General features: G+C 32.9%; 1 non-coding gene across 1 annotated transcript; it reads right to left on the bottom strand.

Annotated features, from left to right (window-relative positions):
- Window positions 1-8,812: 8,812 nt before the first annotated feature.
- LOC131854030 (U12 minor spliceosomal RNA) lies at window positions 8,813-8,961 on the bottom strand. Its single transcript, XR_009358013.1, has one exon. It is a non-coding gene; the product is annotated as a U12 minor spliceosomal RNA (small nuclear RNA).
- Between the last annotated feature and the right edge of the window lie 2,308 nt (window positions 8,962-11,269).

Genomic DNA, 11,269 nt, shown 5'->3' with positions numbered 1-11,269 from the left:
TGCTCGTTCTTCTAGTGATAAGACTGGTTGCCGAGTGAACGGTAGATTTAAAAATATTTATTTAGTTCAGGCTACACGGCCCATATTAGAAATACCTTAGACATACATAAGAAAAAACAATAAAATATAAATTCAAATAAACAATAAAATATAAAAAAGGGACTGGTCTGCTCTAATCACTATGACTGATTTCCTCTTATTAATTGTTTAACCAGTTGGTTATATATTCAATATTTTTTCTATTTGAGTATTTAATTCAATTAGTGCTAATTGGTGGTTTGTATTCACACACTTAAACTCAAAAATGTAAAGTAATAATAAAATTATTTAAAAAAGCAACACGCAAGTTTCTTGCTCGTTCTTCTTATGATGAGCTTTCCGAACGAGCGGTAGATTAAAAAAATGTAATGACTATTCAAAAGTGCTTCAATGTAAGTTTATTTGAATAAATTATTTTCTATTTCTATTTCAAATAGTCTCTATGGTCTCGGCACGCTCCTCCCCTTAGGCCAGTAGTCCTCCTTCATGAAGGTGGTCAGCATGTTGGTGGGAACCTGGGATATGAACGCTTTAAAGCTCGCGTTGTGACTTGATTTCAGCTGCGTCACCCTCGACGTCAGTTTACTTTTGGTCCGTATGTAGTCGACAATATCCTGTTCTTTGGTGGCGTTGTGTAGGCGGGACAGGTACATTGCTGTGGTCGATGTGTCGGCAGGTATATGTGGCGGCATAAAAGGATGTCTATTCATAATTCTGTTCTGAATGTGCCTGAAAAAAGATTTAAACGACGTATAAAACACTTTCTCTGTAAAAATGCGTATCATAAAATTTAAAGGTTTGTAAATGATACTAATGTTTTTGTAGAAAAAACTTAAAATTCATAGTGCTGACAATATTATCTGATTGTACTGGCAATGTGTGCGTAGTGATTTCTATGTTAATTATCGCATGCCTCTTGCTTGTTATTGTGTAATTATTTATTTAAAAATTTATTAAAAAAAAGAGCAACACACAAATTTCTTGTACATTCTTCTTGTGATGAAGCTGCGTTCCAAATGAGTTGTAGAATAAAAAATATGACTATTCAAAAGTGCTTGTATTGTGTAGTTTATTTGAATAAAGATTTATTCTATTTCTATTTCAAAAGTGCTTAAACTTAAGTTTCTTTCAATAAAGAATTTTTATTCTATTCGCAATGTCTGTCATCCGTCATACTCGTGAACTAGAGTTACTTGTGAATGGACTTATATTATTTATATGGACTGGTCTGACCGGGTTGCGGTCACTGATTCATTTATATCCTTTTGACAATAATGCATAATGCTAGTTGTCACTACATTCTCCCTAATTTAAGTTAATAACGAATCTGTATTTTTACAATCATGTACATGCTCATTTAAAAAAAATAAGAGCCGAGTTTCTTGTCAGTTCTTCTTAGCTCGAAAGCACTATGAACTGATGGTAGATTTGGCATATCATAAGACTAATAGACTGACTTGTAAAAAATATATTTCAGTATTTATATAAGTTGTCTGGTACCCATAATACTAGCTCTGCTTAGGCTGAGCTAGATGGCGCTATGTGAATTGTCTTACACTATTATTACGTATTATGTATGTAGTTTTGCCCGCGATTTCACACGCCTGAAATTTATAACCTATATGTTATTCTGAAGTATAAGTTATACAGCCACGAAAAGACTTGTTCACGGACCATCACGTAATAAATCGTCTATAACAGACGCATGGGCCATTATATATATATAATAAGCCCAAATATACTACTGTAAAGTTTCATCAAAATCCGTTCAAGGATGTTTGTTACTCTTTCACGCAAAAACGTACTCACAAATTTTCGCGTTTATAATATTATTAAGATACATACGAGATGAACAGAAATATATTCCTCTTTCTTACATGAGCTTTCTTATTTTCTAGGACTTTATACCAAGCACGCGAGTCGCGTTTGTGTTCAGAATACTAAGTATTTAGTTCCATTTGCAACTATTATGTAACTTGGTTTCTTTGTTGGACGCATATTTCTTTTAGATTTCCTTTTTCTTCATACAGCGCTGGGAATGGAAAAAAATGACGCAGCTACATCCCTACCGCACAGTGTGTATATGAAGTAAGTCGAGAGAAATAGTTTTGCGAAAGTAACACTTAATGATTTAAACTTTAAATGTGATTTTCTCAAAACAACCAAGTTGGATTTATTGTTAATGTAAATTGTGGGGCAGATCGGTGCTGAAGGTCTACTTGAGAGAGATATAATAGTTTTTTGGGATATCCTATTAAATATTATTATACTATTTAAGACGGTTTTCATCTTATTAATATTATAAACGCGAAAGTTTGTGAGTGTACATCGATGTTTGTTACTCTTTTACGCACAAAGTTGCGTAAAAAAGTGTTCCGCTCGATCACACAAATTTCCGCGGAGTTTCGAAAAACAAAACAATTTTGTGTCCTCAAGATATCATTTTGAGGACACCGGGACTCGTAATTATAAAAAGGGACATCCGATAACGTTTTGTATACTAATATTTTTGCGAAAACAATGCGAGAATCGATCCTACGAGCATGGAAGATAAAGCGCTGTGTTAAAATTGCTAGATTGTAGAGGCCGTTAAACTATACAAATTAGATAAAGAACCTCTCGAGCATTTTTCACCAGTTCTACCACGTCCGGAATCGGAACTCGGAGACATTAGCCCGGGGCGGCACATTTCTCAAACGGAGAACCAGTTTTATCTGGCTATATTCCATTTAAGCCAGTATTGAATCAGATATGTTAAATTTTCTAAGTTTTTTTTCTATATCTACTAATATTATAAAAGATAGAGGTAAAGGTATAAAAGGTATATTAACGAGTGATATATATATATTGTGTAAATGTACTGCCTCAATGGTTTAGTTTAGCAAATTTCAAATTCAAATTCAAAATATCTTTATTCATGTAGGTCTATTACAGACTCTTATGACATGTCAAATCTACCGTCAGTTGGAAATGATTTCGAGATGACAACTGACAACAACTGACAAGAAACTCATCTCTCATCTCTCTCGTATTTTTTTTTTTAATGTTGTACTTTACTTCCGATGGTCATGGGTTTGATTCCTCGCACGCTACAAACATTTGAGTTATTCAAGAGTATCAATGTTTGTATTGGTCTGGGGTTTTTTTATGTACATTATATATGTAATACATATACAAAAATAAATAACTGATACTAGTACATAAGTACTAGTATCAGTTGTCAAATACCAATAACACAAACTCTGCTTAGCTTGGGGCTAGATGGCGCTGTGTAAATTGTATATAATATAAAGTTTGTGAGTGAAGCCGAGGCAATCCACATAGAAAACGCGAACACTTTTAAATGTATCTGTCCCTTTTCACCCTTAATTCAATAGAAAAATTAAATTATACACAACCTATTTTCAAATTTTAAAACCATAAAATAGATCTAATGATATATTATGAATGTGACATGCGGACGTAAGGAATGATGAACGATTGAAATAAAAATATTAATTACACAATTAATTGTACTTAAATCTCGATAAATACAATAAGTGCTTAATTTAGTGTGGAGTGGTTTACATTACATAACTAGCTACTCGCCCCGGCTTCGCACGGGTGTACATGTATTATATATATAGACCTTTCTCTTGAATCACTTGTATCTATTTAGAAAACCGCTTCAAAATCCGTTGCGTACTTTTAAAGATTTAAGCATACATAGTGACGGACGGACAGCGACAGCGACTTTGTTTTATACTATGTAATGATAATGGTAATGAATAATTTAATCTATTAATGAATAGTAGAAGTAAAGTTCTTGATGTTGGTTGTAGTTTATCTTAAGTAGAATAAGATAAACATGTATATAAATATCTTTATTGTGATCTGGTAAAGTTGATACAAAAAATATGCAACGTCTCTATGTTGGAACATAGCATTTTGCAATACCTTTTTGAAATACGCTCCAATAGAATAGCACAGCAATAGGCATATATATAATATATATATATATATATATATATATGTACATTTTCATTTGTCAGGAATAAAAGTATAGTTATCTGTCAGTTCTTTTAAGTTTATAAATTCAAAAATCATTTATTCATGTAGGACATTTTAGCCGCTTATGAACGTAAAAAAGTTTTTTCCCTACCGTACAGTTCGCTATATAGATTCAATTTAAAAGAACTGGCAAGAAATTCAATTGAATTACTTTTTTTTTAAAAGGCAGTTTATTTACAATGTATATACATATAATATGTATTTATATAAGTGTCTATGTTTAACATTAAATGAAATCCCGTGCATTAACAACTATTGCCATGCACGCTCGTCATTCAAGTAATCGTTTAGTGAGTCGCTTTGCTCAGTAAATATGATTATACTACTATACGATTAAATGATATATTTTACTTACCATAATATCATAAATTAGAGGTTTATATTTTTTATATTACTGGAATGGCAAAGAAACAACCAGATCCTGATTTTACTGCCACATCTCACTCTCTAATCGAAAACAGCCTTCAAAACTGCTTTTGTGAGTAAGATAGAAGAAGAAAAGAAGATAAGGTAGTTTATTTACTTCTATCATGCTTTATATTAGTTAATAAGATCCGAAACTACCATGTCATTCAAGCAAATAAATAAATTATTATTATTGAATAAATTATTATTATTATTATTATTATTTATCTTCTTTTCTTCTTCATTAAGACTATTTTGTCTTCCGGGCTGCGATGATGATGATGATGATGATGAAGACGATTTTGTGCAAAGTCAACCTGTATAAAATTTTTAATTTTGATGTGTAAAGATGTTATCCAACTGTAGGGACCGTGTGTAGTATTCCCCTAAGGGAGTCTTAATAATAAGCTACGCGTTCATAAATCATCTGCAACATAATTAAATATTAAATCATTTTTATTCACACGGTAAATCAGAGCGGCTGATGACACGACGTCGTGATGCATGGCTTTCATATTAGATATATTAATCGATAAACATACAGTAATAATGTACAGTGTTATTCATATAGAGTATGCTAAGCTGAAAGCCAGGTACCATACAGATATATCCGTGGACAATTCACACAGCGCCATCTAGTCCCAAGTTGAGCAGAGCTTGTGTTATGGGTACTAGACAACATATACAAATACATAGAAACTTTTTTTTTCAAATACATACATAATATATATAGAGAAAACTCAGATCGATATAAACAATCACACTCATGAATACAAATGTTGGCATTAGGAATAGAACCCGCGACCATCGAAAGTAAAGCGGATTGCTAAACCGCTAGGCCTCGGGGCGTCGTCGCCATCAAATTAAAACAGAAACATCACAACGAAGCGGGTGTAGTTGTGAAATACATTTTTTTTTCGTTAACCATCTATAACAGTTAAACAGTGGTGTCAGTTAAAGAAACTGTAAGTTATCCGTCACCGTCTAATTAACTCTCCCTAATGATTTAACTGCAGTTACATCTGTTTGGTTAATTTTAACTGCTGTGTGACGCAAGATGAAGGTTAATATATTTTGGGAAATGCATCGGTAACTGTTGTTTAGCAGGGTTTACAAAATAATGAGACAAGAATTTATTATTTTGGAAAAAATAGACTAAACATAGAAGTATAAAGTAACTGTCGCTGTCTGTCCCTATGTATGCTTAAATCTTTAAAACTACATAACAGATTTTGACGAATGTCCGAGTGAGTCGCGCCTTCAGCCTCGTGTATAAAACGAGCAACTGCGTCTTCTCGATTTCTCGTATAATATACGCAGTCGCCTGTGTGCCTGGTGATGGCTACCACGGCATGAGAGTAGCTGCCATGCACTTCCAAGGGTTTACTTCTTTTCCAGGCAACCTTAGGATGGAGTGGAGTGATTGACTTGAGTCTGGTCGAGGTGTAGTAATAATAAATAGTGAGAAGTGATACTAAAATAAGTTTTATCATATTCTGCTGTTCCCAGCGTACAAATATGAATTCTATAATCCAAGCATAATAAATTCTAAACATTAGTCATCATAACTTCTTACTTTAAAAACAATAGATAAAATATAAAAATTACTTTTGTTATTGTTATATGTAACAAACTAATTTTCTTTCTTTCTTTCATTCTTATATTATTCGACGACCTCGATGGTCCAGCGGCCTAGCACACCGCTTTACGACTGATAGTCGCGGGTTCGATTCCTCGCACGGCTCAAACATTTGTATTCATGAGTATGATTGTTTTTATCTGTCTGGGTGTTTGGTCTATGTATAATATGTGTATTTACAAAAAAAAATCTATGTATATATCAGTTATCTAGTACCCATAACACAAGCTTTAGTTAGCTTAACTTGGGTCTAGATGGCGCTGTGTGAATTGTCCTGAGATTATTATTACTATTTGTGTGTTTCGCTTTCTCAGCCTGTTTGCTGGGATTTATTTTTATTATTATTATTATTATACCCATAAAGGACTCAGAGTTTTCTAAACGATACTTAGGAAAACTTTGTCTAAATCCAGTATTAATGCTATGATATTCATGAAAGCAGTCACTCCCCTGGCTCTGCTTTCGTCATAGTGCGCCCGCGTGTGTGAATATGTTATATGAAGTCTAGTGGACAATCCGCATAATGTCCACCTCGCAATGAGCTCCCGGACAGACGCGAGCGGAATATGAAATGTGTACGTAATTGGAAAAGTCCACAAACAAGAGATTAATTCCTGTACTTATAATAACTAGGTGACATATATTGTATGAATATACAAAGAAAAACGTATTTTTATGAAACAATTTGTATAATATATTTTGCTATGTGTATATATATTAAAAATATTGTTAAATACATATAACTAACATATATTGAAATAACATTTTTATTTTTTATGAAACAATTTGTATAATACATTTTGCTATGTGTATAATAATGTGTATTGAATAAAAATATTGTTAAATACTTATAATAACTAGGTGACATATATTGTATGAATATACAAAGAAAAAAGTATTTTTATGAAACAATTTGTATAATACATTTTGCTATGTATATAATAATGTGTATCGTATAAAAATATTATGTTCAATCTACCTATTTGTAACTAGTCCCAAGATAAGTAGAGCTTTAGTTATGGGTTCTAGACAACTGATATAAATACTTAGTTATTTTTTTTTGTAAAGACATATATAGAAACACACAGACAATAATCTTATCTCAATAATATTATAATCAAGAAAGTTTATGATTACGGATATTTGTTACTCTTTCACGCAGAAACTACTAAACGCATATAACTTATACATCAGAATAACACATACCGTGTGAAAACCGTGGGCATAGCTATTATTAAATGATATTAAGACCCGATTCACTATGTCAATATTTAAAAAGAAACCACATCAACCGAGTAATGTCACAAGCAGGGATCAATAAACTTTCCGCGTATCAACATACTAAAATGATTTCCGACAAACAGGAAATTTAAACGCCTCCAAATACGATATACGGAGCCCCACGGAAGTGCCGGGAGGGTGAACTAACCCCGATTTCCCCAAATTACTAGAACATAGAGGGATGACGCACTGGGGTGGAGTCGGGTATAATGTACACTATGGATTGTTTGAGTAATAAACAAATTGAAAAGCAAACATAAGCACAGAATTCGACGTTTAATATGGACCTTTTTTATAACTGGATTGGCAAACAACGACGGCCTCGGTGGTCTAGCGGTAGCACACCGCTTTACTTGCGATGGTCGCGGGTTCGGTTCCTTGCACGGTGCAAACATTTGTATTCATGAGTATGATTGTACCGGTGTGGTCTGGGTGTTTCCTGTGTATATTATGTATGTATTTAGAAAAAAAAAGTATCTATGTATTTGAAACAGTTGTCTAGTACCCATGACACGAGCTGTGCTTACCTTGGGACTAGATGGCATTGTGTTAATTGTCCAGGGTTATTTATTATTAATTTATTTATATTGTCTCTTAGTCTATACATCTGTAATCATGTCTAGATGCACTGGTTTTGCAGCAGTAGAGTGATTGAGGAAATCAACAATAATTTAAAATTTTTGATTGTATTGACAAAGGATACTGTTTATTTTGTCATCATTGACCTTGTGATCATCATTGAACTCATAGCGCTGACAATATTATCTGATTACACTAATAATGAGTGCGTAGCGATTTCTATGTTGATTATCGCATGCCTCTTATTTGTTATACTGAAATTATTTATATAAAAAACATCTATTCAAAAGAACAACACACAAGTTTCTTGCTCATTCTTCTTGTGATGAATCTGCATTCCGAATGAGTGGTAGAATCAAAATATGACTATTCAAAAGTGCTTGTAATGAGATTATTTGAATAAAGATTATTGCTATTTCTATTTCTTGTTTTTTTTTTCTAAACCAAGTGATGTATAAAGGCAGTAAATGTGAAACCCGTTAAGTCACATCGACTGTGATAAAAAAATTTATATTTATTTATTTAAGATAAAGGAGATGCATTATAATGTTAATAGTAAACATAATAATATATAGTAATTTATTTATAACTTGTTTATTAGCGTAATATGGATGAATATACGAAATAAAATAATTAATTATGAAAGAATACACACATAAAAAAATTAATGATTAATGATTCATTAATTTTTTTGTGTAATGATTGATTTTGATGTGTGTAGAAATAAATAAATTGTTTATAAAATTGACTATTCATTATTAATGAATTTCTTATGTTATTACATGAAAATTGTTAAGTAAGAAGTAAAGTTAAGTAAGAAGGGCAGATCGCTTCACCCAAACCGCTCGCAAAGTAGGCGAGCAATTCAAGGGGACGACCTGTACCCTACAAAAATACTTTCGCCCTATTAGGACATTGCCGAGAGTTACCAAGGCCCAATAATTTCCTTACTCAATAGATTGAGGCACGAAGAGTACCGCGTTCAGCATCGTATATACATCCAACGCAGTTACAAAACATAGCGCCGTCTAACTCGATCCCAGCGCCATCTAGTATCAGTCTGATGTACTTCTCTATACTAATGTAAAGAGGTACAATTCTATATTTCTTTGTTCGATGTAAACACCGATTCTGCAGATCCGATTTAAAAAAAAAGCTTTTACTATTAGATAGGTATGTTATCTCCGAGTGCTATAGGCTATATAACATCACACTACGACCAATTGGAGTAGAGCAGCAATGAAAAATGTGGTAAAAAATATTCGTTTTGAGAGTTTCCGCTGAGTGCGCTGTGTAAACGGTTAATGTTACGCAAAGGATATGTATGACGGAATTGTTCTCCTTTAAATGTTCTAAAAAAAAGTCTGCGACAGCATATGTCTATCTTTTAAGGTTAAATCACTATAACCTTATTTCATTGTAATCGAATTTCTCCTAAAATAATACATTAGTTGAGAAGCTGTTTTAATAACACGATATTTATTATAAGTATTAATTAATTTTTAATATTGTCCTTTACATAATTGTATTTAATAGAACACTTTAGGAGATATTTTAGTTTTAGTAAAAGGAGAACTTAGTTTTAGTAAGCTTTGAACAATATTTTTAAATTACAAGTGGTCAAAATTTATAATTTAAAATTATGATCGAATTTTGACCTTTGTGCGACCACTAGACATAGTATAGACTACATATAAATAAAATTGGAGTGACTGTTTATAATATTCAAATAACCATTTTTTACAACATACATATGAATGTAAATACGGTACATACACCGAAATAACATATTTTTGGAATTTTTGTCTGTCTGTCTGTTTGTTTCAGCTAATCTCTGAAATAGTTGGACCGATCTTATAGGACTTCTTTTGACAGGTAGCTGATGTAATAAGGAATAACTTAGACAACTTTTATTTTAGAAAAATGAAATAAATTCCACGCGGACGAAGTCGCGTGTACAGCTAGTGTAAAATATAGCATAAGCTATATTACTATAGCTTTTAATGTAAATCCGTTCAGTAGTTGTTGCGTGGAAGAGTAACAAACATCCGTACTTACAAACTTTCGTATTTATAACATTACTAAAAAATATTTATTTTGTGCAGACAAACAATACCAATTAGGTATATTGCTTAGCAGTTCTATTTATTGGTATGAACTTACCTTAACAAACTAACGGACCGTATGTTCATTGTCTGTCAAATTAGGAATGATATTCTGTTAGATTAACTAGTAAGGGTTAAGGTAGTATGACCATGCTAATTTTCACTTCTATACATGGTATAAAATTGTGCCTACACTTGTAATATTTCTGCCAACGCTCGGCACTTCCATTAGTTCACCTCTCCTAAGGGCTTTTTGGGCTGCAGCCAAGGGCCCCGAGGATACAAAGGGCCCCCAGTCCCCACTGAAACGATATTTAGAATATAAAAGAATATCTAGAATGTTAAAAAACCTACCATAAGGTTGGCAACCCTGAGATCAATCAACCTATGCGAGTACGCGTCTATCGAAAGGAACGGGGAATTTCTGGTCCCTTGCTTATTGTCGGTGTGTTTTTTTAGTTGAGTAACATAATTAGGTAGGCCCCTAAGTAGATTTAGCCCAGGGCCCCACAAATTCACGATTTGCCCCTGCTCTCCAGATAACATAGATTTAAGTGAAGTGCAAAGTCAGTCTACGTCCTGACTCCGCGTCGAATGTACGCGTTACTAATAAGCCATGTAGCACACTACCAAATAAACTTACTGCTGTACAATAAATAGTACAATTATATCACCTATATACTAAAACTAGCTGTTCTCGCGATTTCGTCCGCGTGGAATTTAACTTGATTTTTCTAAAATAAAAGTAGCCTAAAGAACTAAAAATTATTTTGTTCGTCTTAATTTATTCGTTCCAATAGGTTCAAACTAATACATTTACATCCTGCATCACCCATTATTTTATCCCCATGGGGGTCGAATTTATCAAAATCCTATTTAAGCGAACGTCTTCATCATAGTAGCTCCAATCTTTAATTTCAATTCAATCAGTCGAAAATCTAAGAAAATTTATTCAAACTTCATCAGTGTATATATCGGATAAAGTAGGATAAATCCTTTCTTAGGGGATGCCTACGTCATAGTAGCTTTATGCATGCAAAGTCTCAGCCCGATCGGTTTAAAATTGACAAAGTTTCATATAAACTTTCATCCACTATAATATCCCCTTGGGAGAAGAATTAATCAAAATCCTTTCTTAGCGGATGCCTACATCATAACGTCTACCTGCATG

This window comes from Achroia grisella, unplaced genomic scaffold, assembly GCF_030625045.1.
Source record: "Achroia grisella isolate CSIRO2021 unplaced genomic scaffold, CSIRO_AGI_Agris_v1 utg918, whole genome shotgun sequence".
Lineage (NCBI taxonomy): Eukaryota > Metazoa > Arthropoda > Insecta > Lepidoptera > Pyralidae > Achroia > Achroia grisella.
Note: the sequence above shows the minus strand (reverse complement) of the source record. Positions and strands in the feature narration are given on the sequence as shown.